The following is a 20,285-nucleotide window of genomic DNA, read 5'->3' on the forward strand; positions in this document are numbered from 1 at the left end:
CATACAAATAAATACAACATCTTGGGGGATAAACAGATCATGTTTAATTAAATATGGAGTTCAAATAGAAAGAGTAGGGCGCGCTCACAGCTAACACTCAATCACAAGATGCTACTAGCCAATCACAGCACAGTAGGGCGGGACTAGCCGCAAAACAGCGGTCGCGTGCCAGGGGCAGCGGGGGTGTGGGAAATGCAGCCGCAACGCAAAATTACGAATCCCACCATGGCCACGCCAAGACCCGCCCTACGAAGCAGCTCGATTGGTTGGGGTTAGGCATTTGCATTTCACCTTGAGTGGTTAAGGTTAGGATAGCCGATTGGTCAGGGGATAGGACCTGAACAAATGGGGTTACGTTACCTTGCATTCTCATGGACGCCTGGCCAATAAATGCTATAGAAGGGCGGGTCTTGGCGTGGCCATATAGTGGGATTCGTAATATAGCCTATTAGAGGCCGGGACTTTAGCCGTGGCCCATGTGAAAATTATAACGAAGCAATATGACAATTAATTGCTTCATTATGGGTAAAGAATTGCATCACTGTACCTTGGCATAGGCTAGGTAAGAAAAACCCGCCTTTATTAATCATTGCACCACCATGGTAGCACGTTTAGGGACGCAATTCAAACACACCTGTTGCTGGCTAACGTTCGGCCTGGCTAACAGGCTAAATGCTCATGGTGGGTCCTCCAACGGTGACTTCTTCGTTCACTGAGGAAGCTTTACCTTTAATGAGGTGTATGTGAGGGCCATCTACTGCCTGTGATAATAATCCCTGGGACAGAGAGACTAAGTGGACTGGTTATATTGGGAATAAACAAGCAGAGAAATGGAACCTGGAGCAGATTGAGGACTTCGCAGGGCTTCGTGCACAGTGACAGGACTCGCAGAAGGCCGCTCCGAAAGGTGAGTAGGCTAGGCCTACTAACAACCATAGACAGTGACCTACTGTTGTAATTCTGACAGTCGTCAACGTTGCTAAGCAACAAAGGGTCGTGTGCGTGTGTGTACTGCACGTTGTGTAAAAACGGCAGCTTTCTTTCTGCTTAATAAGTGTGTTTGTGGCTGCAGTCGTGGAGTTTTTATTGTTTATAGGCCTACATGTCTGTGTGATGTTTTATTCTGATTCTATAAGAAGTGGCAGGCCATTTAATGCAGGCCTCTGTGGTTTTATAATGCGTATAAGTGTCACACGTTTGTAATTTTTGTTTAATTGTCTGAGCTTGTCCCTTTTGCTGGTTGTAGGCCTATAATTATTAATCAGTTGTATGCTAAGTCTGAAAAGTGCAATTCATAGAAAAGGAATACATTTTAGTTTGAACAGAAGGGCTTTGTGATGTGATGTTGACATGTTAATGCACTTTATTTTGTGGCCAAATTGTGTCCTTTACTTTAATAGCCTATATTATAACATCATCATATCCTTTTTTCTTTATCCTCCCTTCACCCCCCTTTTAAAAATGTAACGTAGTATCTTTCACAGAGTACATTCTAACTGATCTATTTTTTATATTTCTTTTTTCTTTTTTTATGAGTTAATTTTTTACACAAATACTTATACCTGAGTAAAATATTGTAGTAGGCTACTTGTTCCATCCCTACATACACACACACACACACACACACACACACACACACACACACACACACACACACACACACACACACATGCCAGTGCAAGAGATGAACACTTGTAGAAACACATGCACAGATACATTATTCAACCTTAGGGTTGCAAAGGGCGAAAATGTTCTGGTAAATTTCCGGAAACTTTCCATGAAAAGTTAAGCTGGGGAATTTTGGAAACTTTCCAATTTGGAAACTTTCATGGAAATAATGGAAATTATGGGAATTATTGGGAATTTACGAGAATTAACTGGAAATATTTGGTAATTCATACAAACTCCATCTTATACAAACATAAATATAAACATTTCAGCTTCAATCTGCTGTAGAATGTTGGATTCTAGAAATGATCTGTGCAGTGGGTGTGGCCTCAATAGCCCTGCAGTAGGCTAAGTAGTAGCCCAAACCATTGACCTTTGTCCACGTTATTCTTAATCTATTGATACGCGCCTTAAACGCCGGAGAAAGGGCGCCTTAAACGCCGGAGAAAGGGCGCCTTAAACGCCGGGGAAAGGGCGCCTTAAACGCCGGGGAAAGGGCGACAAAAACGTCTCCGTGAACACGTATCAATAGATTCAAATAACGTCACATTTACACAAACTTCCGTGAGACCGGGTTGTAACATATGAAGGTAGCTAGCATGCTGCCTTTGATTAACTATGGTTATGGTTATGGTTATATGCGTGCTAAGATAACCATCAGCGCTGTCTATTGTTTCCAGCCTATCAAGTACAAGTGGGCTATACAATTAACACACATAGGTTAATAGCAATGGGTTATGTATCCCCCCCCCCCACCAAAAGAAATGAAAAAAAACTCCCGTATTTTAAAAACTAAATGTTGGCAAGTATGTGGTAGCCTATGCTGATTACTGCGTGAGTGCATGTCATTAACGAATATAGGGAGGACATTCAACTGAAGTTGCATTAAATCAGGTTGTTTTAACCAAGATTATGTTGCAAGATGGGGTTTTTTCAACTACACTTTATTGTTATTAACAGTATTATAACAAGCAATATTAAAAATATCCAGTTTATTCCTGTTTATTCCCGTTAATTCCCATATATTCCCGTTAATTCCCATGGAAAGTTTCCACCTTGGAAAAATCCCTATTCCTAACCTTACATGTTTAGTTACGCAATGTTCACATAAACTGGGATACATGTACAGTAGCAAGAACAATATCACACATGTGTGTGTGTGTGTGTGTGTGTGTGTGTGTGTGTGTGTGTGTGTGTGTGTGTGTGTGTGTGTGTGTGTGTGTGTGTGTGTGTGTGTGTGTGTGTGTGTGTGTTTTGCTTGCAGTGTCAGTGGTCCATTCAGTTACACCAGGCAGCCTCAAGCACTCAATCACCCATTTATCTTTGGCCTGTCTTCCCACACACACACACACACACACACACACACACACACACACACACACACACACACACACACACACACACACACACACACACACACACACACACACACACACACACCTCCCTGACCAGGCAGATGGTTGTGCCAGCCCTGCCAAAGCAGTGTGACAACACACACACATAGACACACAAATAAAGGGGAGGGGACCGTCTGTTTCAGCTGCCTCTCCTTGTCACAGAGAGGTTGGCATCGGCCGTGCCCACCATCAATCCATCATACTACTCTCTCTCTCCCTGTGGGGGGACCCCCTTTCATGCCCACCTGTTACAGTTGAATAAGAGTGAATATAACAGGATGTAAATAACAGAAAACTCACCCCAAAAGCAAAACAGTTTGGGTTTACATTCTATGGGGTTTTTAAAGGCAGGGTTGCTAACTGTTCCCAATATACACTTTTTTTATATATTGTTTGAAATGGTCTTTAGGGATTAGACAGAGCCCTGAGGAGATGCTACTTTCAAATCTTGCTAGCTTTTCAACATTACCAACCCTGCCTTTAAGGAACTCTGCAGAGGTGTTAACCACTGGTGCTGTATAAAAATGTTTAGATGTGTATGCTCCCGTGTTTTTTGTAAGTGTTTTACCAGCTCATGCTGCTTTTTCTGTCTGTCAAACTCAGGTTTTAGTGTCTTTTTTTTGACATCTTATCACTGTAGAATAAAGACATTGGGGCTTTTTATGCTGTCAAACATGTGAGTTCTATTCCTAATTTTATGATAGATTTCCAGTACACTATAGATCACTTTTCCTGGCTCCAGTTGCTTCTGACAGTGTTAGCCAGTGCCAGGACTTGGTAGTGGAATAGTTGTAATTGTTTGGTCTGAAGTTGTTTGTCTACTCTCATTCGTCATTTAACCTAAAGGGGACATTAGAAGAAAGTTATGAGAGCTGGAACACAAACTCTGTGTGAACTACTTCTCACCTTGCTTCACAAAGGACACCTCACATCCTGCACTGGCACTGAACATTGGCACTGGATGTAAATTGTATGCCGCAGAAGCATCCAATATGAATGTAATTTCTAGGGATTTGAGGCTGAATGGTTTTGTTTTGAGGCTGTTAATTTGATGGTAGATTTGGATGCAGCAAGTGAAACATAAAACATGACAGCAGGGGAGGAGACAGTGGAGAGGGTTGTGGAGGAAAGACAGTCAGTCAGAGGAAAAGATGGATGGACATGCAAAGGAAAGGAAGGAGTGCGAAAGGTTAGAGCAGGATGGATCCTGAGAGGGAGGACATTTCCTTCAAAATAAAGTAACAAAATCCACCTCTATCAGCACCTCTAAAGCTCACCAATTAACACATGACGTCTTGTTTGTGTAATTTGTGTAATAACATCACGCTGTGGGTTTACGGGGGGTTATGTGCTTCACTGTTTCTTTGTCAGATGCATTTACTTCCTTAATGTCCTAAACTTTTCATGCTAAGCTAAGCTAACAGGCTGCTGACGGTAGCTTCATATTTACCAAACAGGCATGTGACAGGTATCCATCTTCTCAACTAATTCTTGGCAAGAAAGTTAATAAGCTATTTAAAAGTATTCTTTTAAGGTATGCTTACGTTTTTAGCACAAAAATAAGTTGGTTAAGGTTAGGGAAAGACTGTGGTCACAATTCACATAGCCACAACATAGGTTGTTTCTCTCTCTCGAGCTTAAACAAACAGGATAGAGTGAGGTTAACAGGCAAATGTCGGTGTTTATCTCAGACGGCTTCAGTATCAGCACCCTGGACAGCGATTGTGACAATAACTTTTTTTAAGAAAGGGTTTTTTTATTTTAGAAATAGAGTGGGTTGGAGGTCTCCTTGTTCAGCTGTATAAAACTTAGAGAAGTGATGTAACTGAAACCAACCGGTTTTAAACCAAGCAGCAAATTTCACAGGCCTCCGTCATCACTCTAACATGTTGGACTGGGAGGATGAGAGAGGACGGATAGAGTGAAAAGAAGGAAGGATGGATCGTTTTGAGGCCTCTTGCAGCTGTCATGCTGCTTTACCCTGAGGCTACACACACACACACACACACACACACACACACACACACACAACACACACACACACAGCAATTAGACCTTACGACTAACACATAAATCACCATCTTAACAAAGACAGTGACAACTAATCTTAACGGACGAGGCAGATCGCTGTGAATGAATGGCAGTGTACTAGTGAGCATCTGTGTGTCTATTAATATGCATGTATGTGTACGTACAGTGTGTGTTTGTATCTGTCGGAAACACAGCTTGACTCAGAAGCAATAGATCACTTACCGAAGTCAAACTCTTACTTATGTAACTCTCAAATCCACACACACACACACACACACACACACACACACACACACACACACACACACACACACACACACACACACACACACACACACACTCTCACTCACTCTCTCTCTCTCTCTCTCATACACACAAAAACACACACACACACACACACACACACACACACACACACACACACAACGTATGCTTATCCCAGTTTCCACCTTACAAATCAATACATCCTTATAGATTACCACACACACCTTAATCTCTTCCTTAATTCCTCAATGTCTCAAGCAAAGGTACAAGCCAGCACAACCCAGATTAGATTTAGGTTGCACTCTGACACTCCGAGTGCTTAAAAAATACCAACGTACAGCAAAAAATCAAATTACAATCAAAATACCGAGTCAACCGTTTGCATCAGATTTGCGAGTAAATCCAACGTGATTACACAGCGTCAGGAATGTAATGCAATATTTTCTGCGTGCAACGAAAAATACCAGACTGCACAAATGTACTCTTAAGTTGTTGGATTTAACTACAAATCTAGTTCACCGGTCTGGTTTTCACCAGTGAAATTTCTCTACAGTCTGAATGCACACGGTATGTTAATGTTTCAAATACAGCACATCCAGTACATTTACTGGTTGTTCACATTTCAGCCGATTAACCACTTATACTTCATATTAATACTTTATAGCTCTCAGCTGTGTTACCACAAACTTAAATAAAACAATATAGGCAGCACAATAAGGTTTATTGTATGCCTACCATTTCTCTAGGTAGTTTCAACTGTCTCAATTCCTTTTTTTATAGTAAAGGGAAATGAATGGAATGCAATAATTGCTTGGAAATCAATCTAAAACAAATCCTTAATAATTTGTTGGAATATGGTCAGCAAGGATGTAAAATATACAGGACCTGTAGAAGGGCTGGACGATTAATCAAAAATGTATCGACATCGAAATTCAGAAGCTGTTATCGATGTATTTTTAGGTAAACACAGTCTATTTAATGCTAACTACATAACCCATGTTATGCTCTTGGAGAAAATACAAAACATCAGTTTTTTTTTTTTTAAAGAATATTTTAATGGATAGAGAAAGGGGAGAGAGAGGGGGAAGACATGCAGGAAAACGTCACAGGTCAGATTTAAACCCTGGACCTCTGCGTCGAGGCATAAACCTCTATGTTTGTGTGCGCCTGCTCTACCCACTGATCCAACCCGGCCACTGATCACTAGGTTTTTGATCTTCCATCACTTTTCTGCAACCTCTCATCATTGTGTACACCTAATAATGTACAGCAGCATAATAACCTACTTTGATAATTTGATGACTAATTATTTATTGTTGGACTATATGAACTACATGGAAACATTTTATACAGTAATGCTTCGATTTGTTAAAGTTTATATAGTTTATGTATACACCTAATGTAGTCTTACAGTATATGTTCATTAATCTGGTCACGGACAGTTTAGGCTGTTTAAAAAAAAAGAACATTGAAAGTATTTAAAAATTCATTATGAATCCATATGGTTGGTAACATTACTTGTCCCTCTAAATGGTTTACTATAATATAGTTGTATGTATGCAGATATAATTGTTTACTAATGTATACTATATGTCAACAATTATACAGTAACTTCTCCTATAAAGACATACTGAATATTTTTACAACAGTATGTAGTTTAACTATATTGTCATCCATTATCTCTTTATACCCCAGCCTCTGAGGCCACAGGAGGAGTTATAGTTATTGACAAACACATTAATAAGCCCTTGTATCTGCTTACGTCTATATTATAGTGTGTTAAACCATACGTAAATGTTACTATACTGCTTATAAATGCTAAATAGGGGAACTTAAAGTAAAGTTTCCGTGTGGGTCATGTTGGTTTCATTAAAATGATAGAACTATTTTTATTGCCCTATTTTTTGAATATTTTAGCAATAACTAACAAAAGCTACAAAGAATCTGTGTGTGTGTGTGTGTGTGTGTGTGTGTGTGTGTGTGTGTGTGTGTGTGTGTGTGTGTGTGTGTGTGTGTGTGTGTGTGTGTGTGTGTGTGTGTGTGTGTGTGTGTGTGTGTGTGTCAGGACCACTAAGCCAGTCAACAAAGGGGTCCAGTGGTGGTGGTGTGGTCTCCTCTCTGTCTATCTCAGGTAGAGTACGTTACTGCTAATGCCCTCTAAGATCCCTGCGACGCAATCCCAGAAGCCCCCTCTCTCTCCCACAATCCTCTTTGCTCCCGGGGTCCCTAAGCACCTTGGCGTAGGGAAGGTGGCTCGCTGCGGATTGTCTTAATCTCTCCTTTTCCTTCAGAAAAGGGCTAAGCCAACCCGAATGTCACTCTCCCTATCACACCAAAAAACCAATTGGTTACAAGGATATATATTTTTTCCTCTTCTCTTGGCCTTCGTATCTGTTTCTCCCACCTCTCACGTCTCTCACAATGTCTGCCCCCCTTTTTCCACAAATCTACAATATCTACAATAATTTGCCACAATAACAAGAGACATTGACAAGAAACTGAATGTCAGTTATTTCTCATCATAGATGAGATCTCATTTCAACACGTAAAAATGTAAATAGACGTTAAAATATTTATTTACCCTTTAAAATAATGCTGCAGCTGAGTTGAAGAGAAACTCCTGTGGTTGAGCCAAGGTTGTGCCAAGGTTGCACAAGTCGATGGGAAACTAACAGAATAAACTCTAAAAACAACAACAACAACAACAAACTCATGTTTTTCTTCTCTTGGACCAGTAAATCCTGTGCCTGTGTTTTTGTCTCCTGTGTTTTGGGTTTTTTGGGATGTTTTTAGCACAGCTGCTATTAGCCTTCATGTTAATCCCCTTGGAGAATAAACTCATTAGAACATTAATCACTGGATTCTAATTACCTCTCTCTCTTTCTCTCTTTCCCTCTCTCTGTCGGTCTCTTTCTGTCTCTTCTCTGCGTCTCTCTCGAAGTCAGGAACTTAGACAACCACTCGTCACTGAATTGGCAGGGGAAAAGTTACAGTAAAATAAAGAAATAACTCCGTTGACCTGAGGGGTGTACCACGAAGCAAGTTCGACAGTGCCAGGCTTTACTTTTCCGACAAACCTAACGCCCCGATCAGAGATAACGGGTACGTTTATCAACTTGTTTTTTTAGCCAAGGTTTTCTTCCTCAGGCTCTGCGCGTGTTTCCATAAAAGGGGGCATTTGGTAAAATTGTAAATGTGTAAGTTAATATAGTCATTTTACCACTCAATGCATTTTCAAAGCCTATTGTTTATTTCTAACGTGATAGCTGCTCATTGTACAGCGCTTTAAACTTGATGCAGCAGATTTATACACAAGAATTGCATTTAGGTCTGACACTGTCCAATAATGAAGAATACATGGACATCACTTGGGTTTTTGGCCAAATCAAAGTGAAATGAATTTCATTGATTACATATTATCTGTGATACATATACCAATAGGCTAATCAATTTTGTAATTGGTGTTCTATTTGCTGCAGTACCAGCAGTGTAAAACTGACTTAAGCTAATCAGGACCAAGCATAAGGATTACGGCCAAACTCACTTTAGTGGATCAACAAAGCAGTAATACGAGCAGCAAAATTAGCAAAAACTTTGCTGCGAACATTAGCATGGATGCTAACAGACAGAAATACAAAAAACAAGAAACTGGGAGGAAGAGTTGGATATGTAGAGGGTGAAAGTAGGATAGCTCAGGAGTTTGGAACAGGGCAATATTGTTTGAAAAATAAAAACATTTTTAATCGGACACTTGTGGTGTATAGTAACAATTGACATTAATGAAAGCTCTGTTCCATTTTGGTGTACCACTACTACCCTGTCTCTTAGAAATGCTGTTTGTATAAAACTAACTCGCAAAAGCAAATATGTTTAGGAGGAAATGTAATGCTAGCCAGATTATGTTTTCTAGTAAGATAACAAGGAAATGTTAAAATTTGGCTAGACTCTAAAATGTGCATTAATATAAATATCAGATCTTGCAGTACAATATAACCTTGTAATGGTTATTCTGCTTAGACTCTTACAGCACTTGGTTAAGGTTAGGGAAAGATGGTTTTCTGATTTAACACAGAAAAAGTCTGTAGATGTTGGACCTTCTTTACCAACTTGTCTTTGACTCTTTTTTGACATTTAGTGCAGCATACACCGGAATATTGTCCCGCTGTGTTGATAATCGAGCAGTAAAACCCAAAGTAAGGAGCTAAAAGATGCTGAAAGGTTCATAGAGATGCAGAGTTAGGTGTTGATTCGTAGTGGGCTCAACACTATTTATGACTCCTTTCACTTTACAGAGTAATTTAATTCATGTTTTCAAAAAACAAATATATAACTTCATGCAGGTTAAAAGCAAAAAATCTTCAACCCTTTGAAAAATGTCAGAATACACATAAAACTCATGACTGGAACCCCACTTCGATGCTTGGGAGTGTTCAGATAATGATTCTCAACATGATTCAACGTCCCTTAAACCCTTCAAACTGGGAACCTTGAACAAGGTTTTGTTGCTACAAAATATTTCTGCAACTGCAAGGCCTTCTTCTGGCCTCGTAGCTATTCAGAAACTGACTTTGGTCGGTAGTTTAAAGCAAATGTGACAACATTTTCAGAACATGTTTTTTTTTTTACTATTGGACATCTGTCGCAAAAAATATCTACTGAGCTTTGCCAGACAGTTACTGATTTGAAAATTGTAAGCTGACAGTGTCAGGCTACCATTGCTAAACAGAAAAAAGAGCACCACCTTCTGAAAGTCACTTTACCCACCTCGTTAACGCTCAGTTACATTTTGTGTATTACTCATTCAGGCCCTCTTCCAAGAATCAATTCAGACACATCATTAATTCTGAAGTTTGAGTGAAATGTTTGTATTTTGTGTTCTCATGGGGGGCTTTTTGCCAACAATTTAAAGCTGTGTGTTGTGTGTGTGTGTGTTTCTGTCTGTCTGTCTGTCTGTCTGTCTGTCTGTCTGTTTTTTGTGTGTGTGTGTGTGTGTGTGTGTGTGTGTGTGTGTGTGTGTGTGTGTGTGTGTGTGTGTGTGTGTGTGTGTGTGTGTGTGTTTGTGGTGTTTGTCTGTCTGTCTGTGTGTGTGTGTGTGTGTTTGTGTGTGTGTGTGTGTGTCAGCTGGGAGGACACTTCCTGCTAACAGGCCAGAGCAGGCTCTGAGAGCTGGGGGGAGAGGAGACAGGAGGAGGGAGGATGGCAGTGAGGCGTGGAGGTGTAGCTCCCTCACAGTTACACGGGACCACACAACAAGACAACAAACCCTCTCTCTGTTTTTCTTTTTTCTCCCTCCATCTGTGTCTCTCTACCTTTTCCTTTTAGCTGCTGAAAGTGGAAACAGAAACTTAAAAGCAGCGTCAGGTTTTCATATTCTGAGTGCATTGCCCCTAATGGTACTTATACCTTAAATTGTGTGTGTGTGTGTGTGTGTGTGTGTGTGTGTGTGTGTGTGTGTGTGTGTGTGTGTGTGTGTGTGTGTGTGTGTTCTGGGTGGGACTGTTTAGCTGTCACCTACATAGAACCCATGATGCAGGGTCTTAGCGCTAGCTTCTCATGGCTGAATGCACAGGAAACACACACACACACACACACACACACACACACACACACAAGGCCTCGCAGCGTTGACAGGTGGAGGTAAACGGAGCAGAACTCTGCTAATCCAACTCTGCCTGAGAAAAAAAAAAAAAAAAAAAAAGAGAGAGAGAGAGAGAGAGAGAGAGAGAGATGTGAATTAAGAAGCGAGTGATGTGAGGTGTAGCAGTGTTTTCTTAAACACTAAAATGTCACTAAATGACACATCATTGCAAATGAATTTGTGCAGTCAAGCATTGTTTGCACCTGCATACATTTACTATGAGAGACCCAAATACATCAGGGTGATTTTTGAGAGAATGCTTAACAAATTGACGCACAAGATGTTCAGGACCCCATATACATTTTACTACTTTATAGATACTAGTAGGTAGGGTTGGGTACCGAACCCTGTACTTTTACCGGTACCGACCACATCACGTCGGTATTATTGAGTATTGGTTCATGTAAAATCAAACTCTGCCAAAAGAGGCATGTAGGAAAAACTCTTATGTTAACGCACAAAGACGGGGCTCACGTAGCAGCAGCTGAAAAATAAATAAAAATATTTGTGCCGTAACGTGTAGTGTTCAAATTGTTTAATAAAATTTGGTATCAAAAAAAGTGTCTTCCAGAAACTGGTATCAAAGTCACGGTATTGGTATCCGTACTGGTATTGGAAATTTTGGAATGATACCCAGCCCCAGATACTAGATATCTAACTGAGACACATTCTAGTTAGTTGTTAAAAGGTGTAAATGCATCCACCGCTTAGATGTGTACGTAATCCTTGGTCCTCCCAATAGTGTAACTTCGTAAGGAAGCGGCATGTGAAAATAGCCTCTACAGGGTCTGTCCAGTGTGATTATGGCAGCTGAAGTTACACTGATATTAGCCATCACACTCTCTGTGTCTTAGAGTGCTCATATTATGCTTTTTGGCTTTTTCCCTTTCCTTTTATTGTGTTATATATATTTTTTGTGCATGTTATAGGTTTACAAAGTGAAAAAGCCCAAAGTCCACCCCAAAGGGACTTACCATCTCCAACAGAAAACACTGTTCACAAACTGCTCCAAACAGTTCTATTGTAGTCCAACCTTTACTTCAGAGACAAACATGGGTCACTTTGTAACACACGTTATAATGCTCACCTAGCTGCTAGCATGGCACGCCCTCATACTCTGCTTCTGACTGGCTAGTAGTCCTTACCTAGCTACTGCGCATGAGCGACTCCCAACAAAGATGGAATAAAAATGTGATGCCTCACTCTGTAGCTAAAACGGAGAGCTCAACACACAGGGTGAAAAGAGGAGCTGCAGCAATGTGAGGTACAACAAATATATGGTGTTTTTTGAAAATTAAACCATGTAAACCTATTCAGGTACAACCTCTAAATACAATTATGAACCTGAAAATGAGCATGATATGAGCACTTTAAAGCATCAGGAAGAAGATGTAGGGGTTCCAACACATATGAAGTCGAGCTAAGCTGTTGTAGCATTTTATCTGATCCCTGATCAGTGCAACCACTGAAGGATCTGTGTGGGTGAGAGAGCGGTGAGAGATGAGACACGTATTTGTGCCTAAGGCCCCATTTACCACCTCTGTAGGTGTACTTCAATCTGTCTTGAATGTTTCTTGGGTGGAAGGCAACTCGTTCAATCAAAGACATCAGAAACAGATAATGATGGAATTAATTATGCAATTTGTATCAAAACCAGATACTGAAAAGAAGGATACCAATGGGCATTTGCAGTCAATGTAAACTCCATGAAGTGTTGAAACAAGCAAATACTGAATAAACTGTTGATACACTATAGATGTGGCACCAGAATTAATTACAACTAGGAAAAGACATCTGGGTTTAAAGGGTTTTACATAGTGCAGGATATGACAAAACCACATACATCTGACTGTCAGACTTCTGAACACACACACACACACACACACACACACACACACACACACACACACACACACACACACACACACACACACACACACACAGCTGGGAAGGGCAGTCAGGGTAGATCTTATCGTGCCAGTCTTGTGTTGTTTCTTCAGGTGCTTTTACAGCAAGTTAGACCATGCAGCCTGCCTGCCCTGTCTGCCCCCTACACGCACGCACACACGCACACACGCACAGTCTTTCTCTCTGTCTTTGATGTTTGTACATTTAGCTTCTGTATCTTGGGGGCATTAGATGAATGTCAAACTACTTTCCAGCTTTGCTCCATCTTTCTTTTCTGTTTCTTCTATATTTTGCTGTTTTTCTTCTCCCCCCATCTTCATCGTTTTCTTTGCACCCTTATTTCCCCCTTCATCTTCCCCTTTCCTACTACCCGTCCTCCCTCTTTTCTTTCTTCAATCATAACTCCCTCCCACCTTTCCTCTCGTTGTCTTAAGTGAGTGTCATCAAGCTCACAGATGTTTAGCACCATATTACCACTAAACCCTGTTCCCTACATGTGTTTTTTTTCTCTTTCTCCTTCACACACACACACACACACACACACACACACACACACACACACACACACACACACACACACACACACACACACACACACACACACACACACACACACACACACACACACAAAGAAGGGGCTGCTGGAGTAATCATGTCATGTAAATTACCGAGCATACCAAGAGGCCTCTTCACCTGCAATCAGCCTCACGGTGCTTTAGTCCAACCTGCTTTCAACAAGAAACTTCTCTCTACAAATGGGGGAACATTTTCTGACACATCCAGGAATGTAGTTTCAGACAAGACATGCTACGTATCTGTATGTAAGTACTGTGTCTGCACATAGGTTTATTTATTGTGGTGTATTTTTAAAGGACCACAGTTTTTGGGAGACTACCCTGTTGATTAACTTACCCGTTTAGTTAAAAGTAACCTGAATATCGTCCATGTGTGTCCTAGGAAGATGCTGTATGTTGACCCTGCTTTAATAATTCTGGATTGAAACAACTTGCAACTTATTCTTGTTGGTTTGGCCATTGCTTGTTTGTTCTGTTGATTATGACAACGGTTTACTCAGCAAATTACAACAGGGCAAGAAATAATAACTCATAAAAGATTACAAAAATAAGACAGAAGTTGTGGAAGCTGGAATTAATTGTAATTGATTTGTGTGTGTGTGTGTATATATATATATATATATATATATATATATATATATATATATATATATATATATATATATATTTTTTTTTTTTAACATACACACACACATATATACATACATACATATACACACACACACACTTTCATGTGGATTTGCACCAAATATAAATAGCATTTAAATACTAAAATAAATGTGTAAATACAGTGATGACTTTTCCTTGTAGGAAGCAAAGTTGGTGGGTGATAGGTCAATGTGTTTAGCTGTGCAATAGATTACTATATTTTTCCTTTTTAAAGGCAACCAAATGTGGTTTTGTTTGTATTCTCTGAAAAACACTAAACCTATTAAAAGCGTTTTTCATTCCTCATGAAATACCTTTAATTTTACATTTAGATTATTATAAAATGGTATTGTATGTATGTATTGTTCACATTAACTTCCAGTCTTCAGCTCCCCTTTTTAGTGGTGTATTACTACCAACAGATTTGTGTTATCACCCTCCAAAGATAGCAAAAATGTGTATCATGTCACCCTTTTGCTCGTGGTGTGCCTGTGTGTTTTTCTTAGTGCTAACAGAAGCTAACAGTCTCTCTTCATAAACAACATCATCGGCGTCTGTGTCAGCATGACAAGTACATTTTCTAGCTAAATGTAGCAAAAATGACAAGTATTGATTTAAGGAAGTCCTCTTTTAACCTTACATTGACTTTTATGGGCAGGGAATGTTTTTATGCTATTTGCACTCAGGGTGTCGAAAAACATCAGAAAACTGTAGCAACTGTTAATTTGTTATAGGAAATGTAAGACTTAACGTGATTTTCTTTTATTATGCTCTTATCGAAACTGTATTTTCCTTTTGTCTGGTAAAGAACTGTTAACATGGATTGACAGTCTTGTTTATGTGGCAAGCAGATAGCTGGCCTGAGAGAGGCTTTGTTCAGGAATATTTACAGTAAGCAGGTCCTTAGGAAGACCTAGGCTGCCCCAGACTGCTCTGACCCTCCAACACAAAGAGGTTAAGCCTTCAGGCTACTGCTGAAGTGTGTCTAGTGAATCCAAACACTGATGTTTGTCTTTGTGTCTTTGGTTATCAATATGCTGAACATGGAACAGTTTATATACTTGCCCTCTTTGCCTTGTTTTACCACATGTACTAACACTTTATCTGAGTTACTTCATATATGATTTCTTTAAATCCCTAGTTGTTCCAGTGGTTTTTTAAACCTTGGCTTCCCACCGGATTTCCCTCCATAGAGCAAGATGTATCAACCTGACATGACTTAACTGGATCCCATTTTGCAACACAGTATCACATCATCAGCAGCATCATCATCATCGCTGATATAAGCAAAGGTCTCAAGATAACTAATGACTTCCTGCCACTCTATAATGTTTTTTTACTTTCATACCAACAATCATTTTAACGGGAGGTGCCAGTTTCAAACGGGGGCAAATATTTCATTTTGGAAGGAAACTCTTTACCGTCTGTGTCTCAGACTGCTGCCAAATCCAGTCAGGCTTACTGTATTTTACCTGCCACTGGCCATAATGCAATGGCAGCTTAATATGTGACGGGCTTGGCAAGGCATAAATAAGGATTAGCTGTTTGTCATATGTGGTATATAGAATAGTTGCAGCATGTCTCAGTTGAATACAAAATGCAATGCAGCTTTTAATGTCAGCTGGGAATGGCAACAACATGGATTAGTTTTTTTCTTTTTAAATCTTTAAAGTTACACTTCATAGTGTCGGTGGAATATATACATATATTTTTTGGGAGTTGTGTTGAGGCACCAGATAACCACATGACACAATAATTAGACATGTATTTTCTAAGCATGTCAGACATACAGAACATTTTACAGTTTCACAACAAGACTTTAGGCAGCTGGAGCAGGTAGAGGCTCAGTGTCTAAATGTTACAGGGCATCAAACCTGCAACACACTGGTCAGTGGTGCTCAACCTTCTCTTCCTCTTAAGGCCCTGAAACACCAAGGAGATTGTCCGTCCGTCGCCCTAGATTTTGCGGTGTCTCACGCACCGTCACCACCCGTTGGCCTGAGTAATCAGCGTCGCCGTCCGTGTCAGTGTGAGGAATCCATCTGATTGACTATTCAGTTTATGCAAATGAATACACAAAAAGAAATAATCTCATCTGATATATCCAATACACTGGCCAAAAATGACCAGTTCCTTATAAATAAACATATGAGTTTGATTGGAATATCTATTTTTGCACATGTATTTGTATCTATTTATGGTCATAAGATGGAAAACGTATAACGGGATACATAACTACTTGTGTAAGTATATTTATTTTACAAAATAAGATAATAAAATAATGTCCTTAATGTCCTTAATATAAAGACCTTACATTCTCTTTGCACTGTGGTTTGTGCTAGACTGACAACTGACCCCCTACGTAATGTTTAATTTACACACTCTTGTCACATTGCAAAGCACTCTGCTATCGCCAGATGAGTGACAACTTGGTTTGGCTCATTTTCTGTAACCATAAAGGCATGTTGGGTGGAATTAGTAAGCTAACTAGCGAGGGGCCGCAGCAGGCCCTCGCTCCCTCCGCTTCCAACTGCATGGAGATACTTTTGCCAAAAGACAGATAACCGCACGGGAGATGGACAATCTTGTTTAGCCATCTCCTGGTGTCCGCTTTTTTTCCCCAGCAGGAAGTGAAGCTGAGGGACCAGAAGCTGGGAGCTGCCGTTAGCTGATTTGGGCAAATACTGTTTAGTTGTAGGTATCATAGCAACATTTCAATCAGGAGAGACTTGTTTGCAGATATAAGGTTTATTGTACAGCATAATAAAATGTACAGAGTCTTTGGAGAGTAGACTCCATAGTTTATACTAATAGTTTTTTATAGGGGTAGAGAACCATACCAGGCTCTGGAGCGGTCAGCTGGAGAAGACGATGACTGGAGGTGGAGGGTTGTACGCTTAGCCTGAAACGACAGCTGATAGCACAGGGAGAGAAACAGATTTAAAGCAGGATTGTGACGCTGTGACTGGCCCTTGGAATCCGTGGCCGATTCTGATTGGTTTAACAGGAAGGTGAATGCCTCCAACAGCTGATTTGATTTAGGAAGAGAGCATTGATTAAGAGTTAGGTCTTCCTGAAAGAATTTACGCTGAGCTACATTTGTATCAGGTTTCTCTTTTTGAATGACGAATAGATTACCGCCAAAGGCAGCGTGGGGGGACACAGGGCGTCGTGAGGCGACGCAACAGTTGTCAACCCTAATTTTGGCCATCTGCTTGGTGTGTCAAAGGCCTTAAACCAGTTTTTTACTAATTTTATTTAGTGAAATACACCAGCATTTTGTGCTTAAAGTAAATGGGCAATTTGCTGCTCACTGTCACCAACTGACAGCCTATAACAAGTGCATGAATGCTTTTACAGCTTGCTATCTAACTATTGAGTGTCTGAAAGGTCTTTTCTTGGGAAATATTATCTAATCATGAAGTGACATTGACACTGACAGTGAGCATGTGGGTCATGTGCCTGCATTCAATTAGAAGTTGGAACTCCTGCTCCAGATTTCATTCCTTTTTGAATCCAAAATTACTTTAACTCAGGTATGCTTTTCAAACCCTGGTTCCCCACATGGTCTGAAATAAACATACCTTCAGTGAAAGGTTACCAAATACTTGTATGTACAGTATGCTTTCAAAATCTTTCTAAAATCTTGATCATACTCCCAATTGGACATGTACACGGACAGCTATGGACACGACAGATGCATAGTAGTTCTGTTTTATACTATCAGTTTGAAGGACGTGTTCCACAAATACGCAGTAGATCGCCTCACTACCGCTTGCAGCATAGTACGCGTTCACTGTTTTTTTTTTTTTTTTTGCTTCCACGGAAGATCCGCCCAGACCCTCGTGGACGTGGCGATGACAACATTTACTTCACGTGGACCAAACTGGACCCTCGCGGATACCAAATTAAATCTGGCGTGTTTTAAATCCAACAGCATACCAATACAGATACAAAATGCTGGTGTTCTTGAGCAGCCACACAAATAAAAGTGTTTGTTTATCTTTTTCATTAGTCCTGAGATTTGTTGACGAAGTGACATTGCTGGAATTGCTGGCGACCAGTACCGCAACTAACGTTTATACCCTGGACTCCTGTCTCATAACTGTCTGCAAATCATTGCTCTTTTGTGGAGCAGTTTAGACTTCGACAAAAGGAGGTTAAATGATTGGTGCACAACACAACCAATAATCTACAATAGCTTCCCCCACTTTGGACTTATCTCAAAGGTTAGCTCTGTCAAGATGATTGCTATTGGTCAAAGTTGCAAAATGCCTCTCATAGTTCCCCCCCCTTGACCCTGTTACACTAATTGCGTCAATTCCATTAGGTCTCTGCTTTGAATGTAGTTGTTTACTCTTTTAATGAATTAGTGGACAGGCCTGACTGTATGTACCCTTGTCACACACATCCCCATCTTTAAGTGTCATCTAAGTCACATGACCGAAAAACATCCACCAGCTGTGGGTCTCTCTCTCACACACACACACACACACACACACACACACACACACACACACACACACACACACACACACACACACACACACACACACACACTTAAGTTCAGGCTCATTCACCTGGGTGGGCCTGTCTGTCTGGCAGCAGTGTGAGGATTAGACCAGAGATTAGACTGACAAAACACACACAGAACAACAACAGGAGGAAGTCAGGGTTGTGTGTGTGTGTGTGTGTGTGTGTGTGTGTTTGTATGTGTAATGTGTGTAATGTGTGTGTGTGTGTGTGTGTGTTGTGTGTGTGTGTGTGTGTGTGTGTGTGTGTGTGTGTGTGTGTGTGTGTGTGTGTAAGAGAGAGAGACAGAAAGAGAGCGAGAAAGAGAGAGATGGGGAACTTGGGTGTGTGCACTGACGTGAGTGTGTACATGTCGTGTGTGTGGTGTGAGTGCTACTTAGCCTCCGAGGAATCTCCCAGACGAGTCACTCTCTTCCTCTCTTCTAAGTCATCCGACCATTCAAGTCAAATCTTTCATTAATCCGTTCAGTTAACAGTGCATTCCATTCAAATCTGGCTTTAAAATTTTATGCTAACTGTGCATTCCATTCAGGTCAACTCATCCAAAATTATATTACACTGAACCCAGACAGGAAACGATAATTGTTTTTCAAACGTTTCAGACTTACCTGATACTTTCCCCTGCCCTCAGCCTAATTTTAGACTTTAATCCTGGTTCAGTACGCCCAATCCTGACCCACCCTGAGTCTGACGGTTCCCTCAGGTTTAACAATGACATCAAATATGAGGTGAGTTCCTCGAAGTTGATAAACCACTTCAGGTTATCGCTCTGAGGCAAACAGGAAGCTACATTTGGCACCCAGACAGCCACTCTTAAAATCCAAAGCTTAAAGTACGTATGAAGCTGGTAGTTAATCTAAACAGACAGCATGTTATAATGTAAGAGGTGAAATGAGATAATGTTGGAAGCTATTTTCAAAAGGCATTTTAAGCAGCTGTTTTTCACAATTTGTGGAAAATTAAACTTTGTATGTTTTGGTATAACAAAAAAACTGAGAAATATTCCCACGGGCTTTGTCACTTTTCAGGTTAGTAGCTTACATGATGGCAGTTTAAAATAACAAAGCAAACATGTCCATCAGCTAGACCGTTCGTAACACCTGAACTGCTAGTTCAATAGGACACGAACAAAAAATAAATTGTGTAAGATTGTATGACAATACACTTACGTGGAGTGTGACACTGTTGGCTCGAGTGTCCCCTTCGTAGTTACAGTGATACCCTAATCTTGTCATGCAAATTACCCAACATGCCAAAATGCCTGTTCACTTGTAATCACCCCCACTGTGCTTCAGTTCACCTGCTTTAAACTGGAAACTTGAATCTGTAAGTGGAGGTGGCATTTTAGTACTAATGTAGAAATTAAAGATTACATGTTTCTTATCATTCATATAATCTTCTTATCATATATTGTATTAGTATGTGATATTAGCAACCCTGTGGATTTAATCTTTAAAGGAATGGAAGTGGAAGTGGAAGATTGGTGTGTTGCTTATTGTACCTGATAAAGCATGTGGATAAGTGACACTTAAACTCTCTCTGCACTAAGTCATACATAGAAGATGACTACAAATTTAGAAGATGAGATCTTGTGGCATTCTTATGTTAAATAATTGTTTTGCG

At 40.3% G+C, this 20,285-nt stretch overlaps 1 long non-coding RNA gene across 1 annotated transcript in view; it reads left to right on the forward strand.

The window, feature by feature from the left end:
* Positions 1-449: 449 nt before the first annotated feature.
* LOC120565491 overlaps positions 450-20,285 on the forward strand; it is a 93,119-nt gene continuing 73,283 nt past the window's right edge. The window contains exon 1 of the long non-coding RNA XR_005640263.1: positions 450-907. This is a non-coding gene — a long non-coding RNA (uncharacterized LOC120565491). The remainder of the gene's footprint in view (positions 908-20,285) is intronic.

Source organism: Perca fluviatilis, chromosome 9, assembly GCF_010015445.1.
Source record: "Perca fluviatilis chromosome 9, GENO_Pfluv_1.0, whole genome shotgun sequence".
Taxonomy (NCBI): Eukaryota; Metazoa; Chordata; class Actinopteri; order Perciformes; family Percidae; genus Perca; species Perca fluviatilis.